This window comes from Panthera pardus, unplaced genomic scaffold, assembly GCF_024362965.1.
Source record: "Panthera pardus isolate Hobbes unplaced genomic scaffold, ASM2436296v1 HiC_scaffold_24, whole genome shotgun sequence".
Classification (NCBI taxonomy): Eukaryota; Metazoa; Chordata; class Mammalia; order Carnivora; family Felidae; genus Panthera; species Panthera pardus.
The window spans coordinates 139,202,281-139,213,444 of NW_026526810.1; the positions used below are offsets into that span (position 1 = coordinate 139,202,281).

Sequence of the window (11,164 nt, forward strand, 5' to 3'; positions counted from 1 at the left end):
TGGTGCAACTCCTTCTTGGGAATTACCACCTCAGAAGAGATGTAGCGCCATGAGGGACGACCTTGAGAACCTTGGACAGGAGCCAGCAATGCCCAGAGCGCAAACAGCAAGAGGGGTGCCCTCAGGGTGACCTGGTCCTCTGCCAGCCTCATGCCCCTGCTCAGGGACATCTGCCAGTGAGAATGGATAAATGGAGGATCCTCAGCAAAACCAGGTCTAGACCATCAGACAGAACAGAGGGCTGTACCAGGTGGCCAGCACCCTACACCTCGGGGCCACCTGTGGGGTTAGGTAACAGTCACAGGGTGTGGCATTGGGTGACCCTGCTCATCAGTTCACCTGGGGTGGATGTGGGAGAGTCAGGTGGGCCATGGTCAACAGTGCTCACATGGACATGGGTAGGGACTTGGACCCAGAAACACGGCTCTATTCAACACATTCCATCTTTTCTCCTTCTACTTGGATACGGGATATGCAATTATAACACACTGAACTTCCCTACCAATTCCATGTCCTGTGGTACTGCTGGGTCACTTTCTCTGGATGACTGCTTTTCCTCATTATGGAGACCAATGCTTCCTACTTCCATGGGATATGGAGGTAGACTGTCAATTTTACCTTTGTACGTATTGAAAAACATCGCTTTGTAATGTTACATGTCTTATTCTGGTTGGCTATTAGTTTGCAAGCCATTTGATCCTTTTGGTTTTTGGTTTGAAGCTTCCTCTGTGTTGACTGAGGAAACATTTCCCAGTATTCTGTGTCATTATTGGTGAAGTACAAAGTTGTATTTTAGTATTTTCTTATGCCATCTGGTGAGAACAGAAAGTACTGCTGAACATGTGTGAGCCCCAGGGGATTTCCCCTCTAATCCCTTATTGTGGTTCTTTCCTGGCCTCTGGCAGTCCTCTCCCATGCCTGTGAGTTTCTCTCCTCAGGTGGAGATAGATGCAGGGGAGTTGAGGTTACCTTGGCAGCTTGCACTATGGAGGACGCACATGATTGAAAATGGTATCCACCATGGAACTCCCTTGTTTAAGTACTGTCTAGCCCTTTAAAATCCTCTGGGTTGGGCACAAACCCTCAGAGTTGGCTTTTGGAGAAGAGTCTGCCTTAGCTCCGGGTGGCTGGTCTCCTAAATAAAGCTCAACTTCTTTCCCCACCAAAACTAAAACTTTGAACATTGACCTTTCCAGAAATACTCAGCTGAATTTGGGATTTGATAACAATAAAATGGAGAGTGGAATGGCAGTTGTCAGGGGCTGGCAGGATGGGGCAATGTGGAGTAGATCTCAAGGGCTATGATTTTCTGTTATGCAAGATGATTAAGTTCTAGAGGGGTCTCCACAACATTACCCCTGTCATTAACAGTACTGTACTGTACGGTTCAAATTTTGTGAAGAGTGTTGGTCTCATGTTCAGTGAGATCCTAACACAAAACAAAAGTGGAAGACACGAATTTTACTTCTCACATGACAGTATGCTGAACTGCATGGACACACTCTCTACTGATAATGTGAAAATAATTTAAAAGCATTTACATAGTTTGAATACTAACCCTGAGGATATGTCATTTACAAATATCTTCTTCCATTCCATAGTTTGCCTTTTACTTTTGTTGATTTTTTCCCTCACTGTGCAGAAGCGTGCTATTTTGAGGTAGTGCCAATAGTTCATATATGTATGTATTTAATTTTCTTGTTTTATTTTTAATTTAAATTCAAGTCTTCAGTCTTTGAGCTCCACGTTTACAGGAAGTTGACTTGTCATGATTAACTTTATGGGTTATCTGGACTGAGTCATGGGTGCCCAGATTCACCACTGTTTCTGTGGATGTCTGTGATGTGTTTCCAGAAGAGACTGGCATTTCCTTCCATGGTTTCTGTCTGGGCATCACGCATTCCATTAAGGTTGTGAATAGAATCTGAGGCAGAGGGAGGAAGAATTCCCTCATTTTTACTTCCGATGTGCTTGTGTGAACTGGAACAGTGGTCCCCTCTGGCCCTTGTTATGAGTGTTATATCATCAGATCCCTACGTTCTGAGGCTAGACCCTAGTTTAGAATCAGACCTATTACACCACTGGTTTTCCTGGGTCTCCAGCTTGTGACAGTAGATCATGGGACTTCCGAACCTCTTTAGTCATGGAAACCAATGTGCTTTGGGTTCTGTTCCTCAGGAGAATCCAGACTAATACATGGAGATGATTTATCTCTTGTTTAGAGGAATTGAATAAAGCTGTAGCTCATTTAACGTCCTGAGTAGCAAGTGCCAGGAGGGAAGTCTCACGTTGTTTGATTGGGACAAGGGCTGGGTGAAGTTAATGGGGAGCTGTGGGATCCTGTGGTCCTGGCTGCACAGGGAGTGCATTTGGGACTCCTGTAATGGTTCAGCTGTTGTGCCTCAGGAAATCTGTAATTCACTCATGTTGAGGGACAGGAGTAAGCAATGCAAACAACTGTGTCTTTGTGCATGTTAGTGCAGTTTTCCTATGACAACACAGTTGCTAATTCAGAAAGTTAATAGGTAAGCACAGAATCCTGTGTCCAGGAACTGCTGTGTTGAGAGGAAACCCCAGACCCTGACAGGAAACCTGCCTGTATCCTCCAAATGCACCTGCTCCTGGCAACACAACGCAGAATTGTGCATAGTGTGCGCCCCCTGGTGGTGCTGATCCCCTCCTGCAGGGAGGTTTGTGTGTGGGCTCCCAGCGAGGTCCCCTCACCCAGTCTCTTGCACAGTAATATGTGGCCATGTCTTCGGCCCTCAGGTTCATCTGCAGATACAGTGTGTTCTTGGCCTTGTCTATGGAGATGGTGAATCGGCCCTTCACGGAATATGCGAAGTACGTGCCGCCTCCATCAGTATCAATCCGTCAGACCCACTGCAGCCCCTTCCCTGGAGCCTGGCAGACTCAGTCCTTGCTGTTGCTACTGAAGGTGAATCCAGAGGCTACAACGGTGAGTCTCAGGGACCCCCCAGGCTTCACCAGGTCTCCCCCAGAGTCCACCAGCTGCACGTCACACTGGACACCTGCAGACGCAAGACATGTTGGTCAGGAAACTGTCACACATCCACTCTTTCTCAGTCATGTCCACTCACATACTCAGTGTCTCCCATTCACCGTGAATTACCTTTTAAAAGAGCAACAAGGAAAACCCAGCCCAGCACAAACTCCATGGTGAGGTGTCTGTGTTCTGTCCTGATCACAGAATGGGAACACCTGGGACCCCTGGAGCTGGGGCTCCTCTCCGAGCTGCACGGTCGGGCTGGGCTGGTTTTATCAGCACAGAGAGGGCCCTATTTGCATGTCCTCTCACATATATATCACACTGCAGACTTCGATTTGATTCTTTCAAAGTGAATGGCAGCTTTAGGGATGCACTTCTACATTAGTTTGTGTGGATGGTGCTGTGACAATATGAATAATTCTAATCAGTGAGCACAGGTATGTTTGCGGAACTCGTGCATTTTTACATGTCTTTCATCAACCAAGGTCATTTTCGCTCTACAATTATTTTACATAATTTATGAAGTTTAATCCCAGGTACTTTATTCTGTGCCATTTTCAGTTGTATAATTTTGTTACTTGTTTTCAATATATTTCCATGCTGGTGTGTAGAATCATAGGTGGCTTATTTTTATTTATTTTCTTTGTTCATTGTGCTCATTGTGCATCCTGCACTTTTCCTCATTTTAAAAAACTGGTTCTAATATTTTTTCTGGTATCTCTAGGGTTTTGTTATGTTTAAGATCATGTCATCTGCAAACAAATAATTTTCCTTCCTCCTTACTGATTTAAATGTCTTTTATTTCTTCTTATTGCCAAAGTTTGTGGGTACTTCTTCCAGTTGTAGGAGAAGAATGCCTTTCCCTTCTTTTCTTCTGGGTTTTCACCTGGTGTAAGGATTCAATTGACATAAGACTGATCTAAAGGGAAGAATAAATTTAATTGTGCAAGTGCCTGGGCTTGCTAATAATATGACACCCAGACAATGAACAAAGCAGGTGGCACTTGTGACTTTCAGACAACGAAATATTGGATTTGGCAAGAGTCAAGGCAAAGGTGTGGTTTTGGGGTATTTAATTAGTCAACAAATAACTAGGTTTGTTTGCACAACTTTCTTGTCCCTGAGTTCCTTATTCTGGTGCTAAGGATGGTTCTCCCCTTCTGGTACAGGGAAGGGGAGTTTCCCAAGGGAGATTTATATCCTGCTGTCAAGGGACAAAGGAGGGTCTGAGAGTCCTTGGACTGGCTGTTTCTCCCGTGACTTTCATCCAAATAAGGACTGTGACACGATGATATGGTTTGAGGCAGCATAGTTATTCTTCACGTTATCATGTGGAATACTTATGTTGGGGATGAGCATCATTTCCTGGCTCCTGATATGGCAGAAATGGTTTTAGTATTTTATGTTCAATATGCTGTCAGGTGTGGGCTTTCATAGTGGCCATGATCATGTGGAGGTAATTTCCTTCTCCTTTTTAATTGAGTTATTTTTAAATGATGAACATGTGTTTTTTGTTCATGAAAAAACTTTCTCTAATGATGTTATGAATAAATTAAGGATGGCTTTGGTTTAATCATTCCCTCTGTTAATGGAGGACATCACATTTTTGCATTTGTGTATGTTGAAGGAAACTTGCATCTCAGGGATGCATCACACTGGATTATCATGTGTGATCCTTTCAGTGTGCTGTTGAATTCAGTAGGCTCGGACTTAATCAAGGAATTTTGCATGTATGTGTATCTGAGACACTGGCCTGTAGTTTCCCTTCTTGTGGTGTGTTTCTCTGGCTTTGTTGTGAGCGTAAAGGTGTCCTCATAAAGTGCATCTGGGAGTGGTCTTTTTCATCAGCAATTTGTAATAGTTTGAGAAGTATTGGCATTAATTATTCTTGAAATATGGTGGAATTTTAATAAAGCCTTGGTTTTTTTTGGAGGGTGAAGGTTTATATTAAGGATATCTTCTTACTAATTTTTGTTTTGTTCCTCTGTATTTTGCATGAAAGAGTATTGGTGGATCATATAATGCTAGAAAATGTGTAATTTGTTCTTGGTGATCTAATTATCGACCTATAAATATCTAAGTTTTTCCTTTATGATCCTTTTCATGTGTTTAGTTCAGTTATGTCTCCTTTTTCAGTTCCGATCGCATTTGTTTGAATCTTACCTATTTCCCTAGGCTACCTATGTTTTTTAAATTTCACTTATCTTTCCAAATTCAAATTTTAATGAAGTTGATTTGTTTTCTGTATTTGTGATAGTCTTTTTTTCTCTGCTGTATCTTTTTATGTTAATTTTATATTTATCTTTTTATCGCAATGAAAATACCAATGCCTTTTTTTTAAAGGAATGTGAAAAATATACTAATTCATATGTAACCACAAAACACATGGAAGTAAAAAAAAATCATGAAGAGGAGAGAACCTGGAAGAAGGAGAACACTTCTTCCTTCTAAATATATTGCAGAGATACATTAGCTCCAACAGTGTACTGCTGGCATGAAATGAGGCATATAGACCAGTGGAGCTCATTACGGAGCCAAGATGTAGAATTGTGCAGATGCAGTCAGCAAATCCTCCATGAGATTTCCAACAATGCACAGTGGGGAAAGGATTGTGTCTCTTAAACACGGTGTTGACTAGGGGCGCCTGGGTGGCTCAGTCAGCTAAGCATCCAACTTCCAGTCACGTATTGTTGTCATGATTTGTGGGTTTGAGCCCCACATCAGGCTCTGTGCTGACAGCTCAGAGCCTGATTCTGTGTCTGCCTCTATCCCTGTGCCTCCCCTGATCATGATCTGTCTCTCTCCCTCAAAAATAAAAGAAACATTAAAATATGGTGTTGATATACACGTGCAAAATAATGACATTTGGCCGTACTCTTGCATCATACATATACGTCAACACAAAAAAATCTCAAAATGGATTAAAGGTTAAGCAGAACAGCTGACCCAAAATGCCTTCGAAGAAAACACACAGGATAACCATCATGACATTCTCTTGACAATGATTTATTTGATACAAAAGCAAAATCACAGAGAACCATGGCAGACAAGGGGGACTGCATCAAACTAGAAAGGGGGCAAATCAAACAGTAGCAGGGTGAGAAGGCAGTCTATGAAATGGGAGACATTACATTAAAAATATTGAAAAGGAGTTAATATCGAAAATACAGGAGGGACTCCTTAACATCAATAGCAAAAATCACAATTATAATAATAAACGCATCACCTGATTAAAATTTGGGTCAAACATGTAAATATCCATTTTGCTATTAAGGTTGAAAAAATGTCCATCCAGCATATGACTTGCTGTTCATCATCACTAATCATCAGAGAATTCCACCCCCGATCCACTGAGATATCACCTTACAACTGATAGCAAGGCTATTATAAAATAAGGCAAACACAACGAGAACATCTCAAGTGTTGTTGAGGATGTGGAGAACAGGCAATCCTAGAATTCACTTGATGGGAGTGCAACATCGTGTAGCTACTATGGAAAACTGTGGCGAAATAACCCACTAAACTGAGTTCCTAATCTGCTCCCATACAGTTGACTTCATGTCCAGCTGAGTGTGAGGAAGGTCTGGGCCTCATGTTCTGTGGAGAGGCAGGTGCAGAGACAGATGGATCCAGTGGATGATTCCTTAACTACTTCAGTAGAATGGACCCCTGGCTGACCGTTTTGTAAGACTTGACTCAGTGTGCCTGCCCACTGGTTGTCTCAGGCTTCCTGAACTGGATGGAGAACAAAAGGAGTGAAGGGTAGAAACTACTCTTTTCTCTCACAGGAACGTGTATATACTGAGAATCCTTGAGAGAAAGTCGTGGAGTTGATGAAGAAGCTGTGGGGTTGCGACAAATACAAGAGTCTTTACTCATGCTCTCTCTTCATGGGCATCAAAGGAAAACCTTAAGGAAAATAAAAGGAGAGAGGAGCTGCTCAAATATATTAAGTTTAGATCACTTGAATGAGTCAGTCTCCTCTCTTTGAAAATCGCTTACATCTATTTTAAATGGTGGCCCGTGTACTTGTGAGGCACAGGTCTGATCATATGAGAGTTAATTTATCCCCGAGCTTGGTCTCTGTCAAGGTCGGCACTACTATATGACTGTTCACTCTAAATGTTAGAAGACATCTGTGTTTGTAAATGGTTTAGGAAACAGTGTGTACTGTTTGCTGGTCAGGTTGAAGTTTGCAGGGCCTGATGAGAAAGATGCTTCACAGGAAACCTGACCCTGTAACTCTGGTTCTGGATATGAATTCTGAGATCTTGGGTGCCCCCTGGAGACCTGTGAACCTCCAGGTTCCCTACGTGGCTCCTGGTGTCCTGTGTGTTCCTGATGACCTGAGTGCCCCCAGGTGAACTGAGTGGCAGCTAGTGACCTCAATGCCCTATGGAGACCTGAGCATCCCCCTGGAGGTCTGAGTGCTCCATGCAGAACTGAGCGATCCTGGTGTCCTCAGCTCCCCCTGGTAACCTGAGCACCCCAGGAGATCTCAGTTACCCCTGTTGTCCTGAATGCCCCCTCGTGACTTTTAGGTAACCTCAGGGCAAATCGCAATTTTTGGGCCGATGCTCAGCTCTCAGAAGTCCTTTGTGGTGTTTGAGCCAGCTCTGTGGCTAGGCCTATCCTGTCCTGTTCACCCTTAGAGGGGGTTCTGATTGTGTGGCTGTTAATCCTGGGGGAACCTCCAAGGGGGTGGCCAGCACCTGCTTCATCCCTCTTCCTCTTGCCTAACAAACTGCCTAACTCTTGGACATGTGGCTCTTGTGGTCTGGACCCTAGTATGTGATATAGAATATATGATAATATGTGAACCATCCACTGCATCCACTCTGCTGGGGTCGGTGGATCCAATTCCACCAGAAATTACTGGTTGAGATCGAGAACCCCAAGATGCTGCTAGTGAGGTGCAGAGTGTGCAAGGCACTCACCAGTTGGGCACAACCCCTGCAGCTGCACCTGGGACAGGACCCCTGGGGACAAGGAGACTCAGCCTGGGCCAGTCACCAGCAGTCACAACCATTCCCATCATCCCACATCTGACATCTGAAACCCTCACCTTTGGGACCTCTCACCAGGCACAAGGAAGGCCCTACAGTCTCTTCTGTTTCTCGAATACAGTTCTGCCTTCCTTAGGGACTTCAGCACTGTCTGAGGAGAGAGCAGTGTGGGCTCCCACTCCCCGAGATTGGAGTTTACTCTAGATCTTGAGAAGTTTGCCTGTGTGGGAGGGAGCATGTCCTGATAAGTGGACAAAAATTGAGTCAGGCTCCCCTGGTCCTTCCAGGTCCACCTGTGGGCATCTCTTTGTGGATCCGCAGGCTTGTTGGTCCTCGGTCAAGACAACACTTGGTCTATGAATTGTGTTGGAGGCAGGTCAAGTGATGGCCTCACCTTCCTGATCAGATACTGAACAAATGAGTGGATCACAATTCACTATACTCTATCTGTCCGAAAGATATTTGAAGGGATCCATACTTTCTCCAGAAAACTTTCCAAATCAAGTCTTTAAATACATTCAATTTTAACAGTCATTCCACACATAACTGTATAGGAAAAATCTATATTGATGTCCAGTCTGGTGTAAATATAACAAGCAAAGGACACTTGTTCCCAGGATCATAGTTCTTTTAGTTTCCACACTGATGTATTAACCTCACCTGACAACCACCTGCAAAGCATGGGCACATCTGGAGACTTCTGATCTTGATGGTTCTCTGCTGAGGGGGTTTGCTTCCTCAGTCATCTGCAAAGCTTGGAAGCAGTGCCGACATCTTTAAGTGCACAGACACCAAGACGTGGACACCTTTCTGTCACCTGCAGATATGATTCCCATGCATGGCTGGTGTCTCCATCTCCTGAGAAATCCCCATCCAACACAAGGGGCTATTAACTCAGGGAGGAGGCACAGATGTCACAGAAAAGTGGGGGACTCTTCACTGATATGGACAGAGACCATCAGTATCTGAGATAAGAAGTTAATGGCACTAAAACAACCACATTAATGAAAATGGATTGCCTGACCTGGACATCATTGGAATCTAAAAATCCGGAGCCTAAAGAAATTGCAGAAAATGTGTTCCTAGTCCTGAAGGCATGTGCCAAGAGGATAAATGCTGAGTTAGCTGAATAGACTTCAAATAGAGATCAGAATGCTAGATAGTAGATAGATGATAAGTGGATAGGTGATGGATGATAGAGGGTAGATAGATGATAGATAATACTTTTATGTTATATTAAAGTCATTATAGAGGATTCAAATCATTATGAATGTATTATAATGAAATTACCCACTATTGGCAATATTTTTTAAAAGACCATAATTTCATACGGAAAAGAATATTTGACACCAACTTTAGATATACAAAATAAATAATCATGACATCAATATTTTGTGAATACAGCTTCCACATGGGGTAACACATGCCTGCTTGTAGATTCCTCTTCCCTCTGGGGCTTTGACTTCCATTCCCATTTGTTCCCAGGGTCTCCCTTCCCAGGATGTCCTGAGCTCTGGGGTGTGCAGGGAAAAGAGCTCTGTCCTGGATCTGGACCATCGTCCCTCTGGTTAACATTTACAGCTCCTTCCAGGCCCTTGCTCAACCACCAGGCTTCTGCCCACCAGGCTCCCTCCCTGCCTGCACCACCTGCCAGCTTCCTTCTGGACTCTTCCATTCATTTCCTGTGGATTTAACAACAGTTTGTTAGGTTGGCAGGTCTCCTAATAATAATTCGCATTGAGGAAAGAACTGTATAGGTAAAACATGACAGACTCTCTCCACAATAGCCTTGAGTTCATTACCATGATGTTATTATTTTGCACCCCATCTCAGCCCCTTGACCCCACAGTCTTGCCTTAGAAACTGTCACTTTCATGAACTGAACTAAATCTGTCCCCCCTACACAACTGGTCCATCCTATCTATCTACTCTATATGGTCATCAGACAACCACCAAGCTAAGAAGGAACACAATACAGAGTGTGAAGACATAAGTATTTATAGAAATAATTTTATAAAATTTTATCTAATAATCAAAGTAATGAGATATTTACAGAAGTAAGTTAAATATGGTAAATGACCATGTTTATTATAAGATTCTATGAGTTTAGATGAACATAATCAAGTTACAGGACACCCGAGTAACCACAGGTCAAAGAAATGTATCCTTCTCAGGTCTATCCAAACCCTTTCCTTTGCACACCAATCAGTTTCCTATCTCTCCCTTTATCTCTGGGCCTCGCGTGTTCTCTGTCTCAAAAATAAATAAACACTACAAAATAAAGATACGTACAGGTCAGTGATATTTAATGGAGAACCCAGAAATAATCCCCTTCATCTTTGGTCAACTGAATTTTGACAGGAGCAGACAACATGACATTGGGGAGCAAATGGTCTTTTTAATAAAGGGTGCTAGACAGCTGGCTATCCATGTGCAGAGGAATGAAATTGCGTCCATATCTCACACCATATACAAACATCAAATCAAAATGGATCAACAGTTTAAATGTAAAATTATGACCTCTGGAAGCAATATATCGAGATAAATCTTCATGACCATTGGGTTTAGCAATGCTGTTAGAGATGACACCAAAGCACAAGCAAGGAAAGAAAAGTAGATAAATTTAGTTTTCTCAACATTAGAAACCTTTGTACACCAGAAGATGCTATCCCCAAAGTGAAAAGACAAAGAGTAATGGAAGACAATATTTGCACAGTATTTGTCTGGTAAGAGCGTGTTATGCAGAATGTATAAAGAGTTTTTACAACTCATCAACAAAAAGACAACCCAATTTTTAGTATGGACAAAGGATTTGGATATATCTTTCCCCAGTGCAATCATACAAATGGTGAATACCACTTGAAAAGATATTAAACATCAATAGTCCTTATGGAAATGGAGATTAGAACCACAGTGAGATACCCTTTTACACGCACTAAAAATGCTCTAATCAATACAACTATAAAATCACAAATGTTGGTAAAGATGTTGAGAAATTGGAACCCTTCAACCTTGCTTGTGGAAATGTAAAATGGTGGAGACTATGTGTAAAAGAGTTTGACAATTCCCCCCCCTAAAAAAGATAAAAACATAGAATTACCATATGGCCCAACAATACTACTCCTAGATGTATATCTCGAAGAATTGA

At 42.7% G+C, this 11,164-nt stretch overlaps 1 pseudogene; it reads right to left on the bottom strand.

The window, feature by feature from the left end:
* Positions 1–216: 216 nt before the first annotated feature.
* LOC128772856 (immunoglobulin heavy variable 3-23-like) lies at positions 217–3,245 on the bottom strand (annotated as a pseudogene).
* Between the last annotated feature and the right edge of the window lie 7,919 nt (positions 3,246–11,164).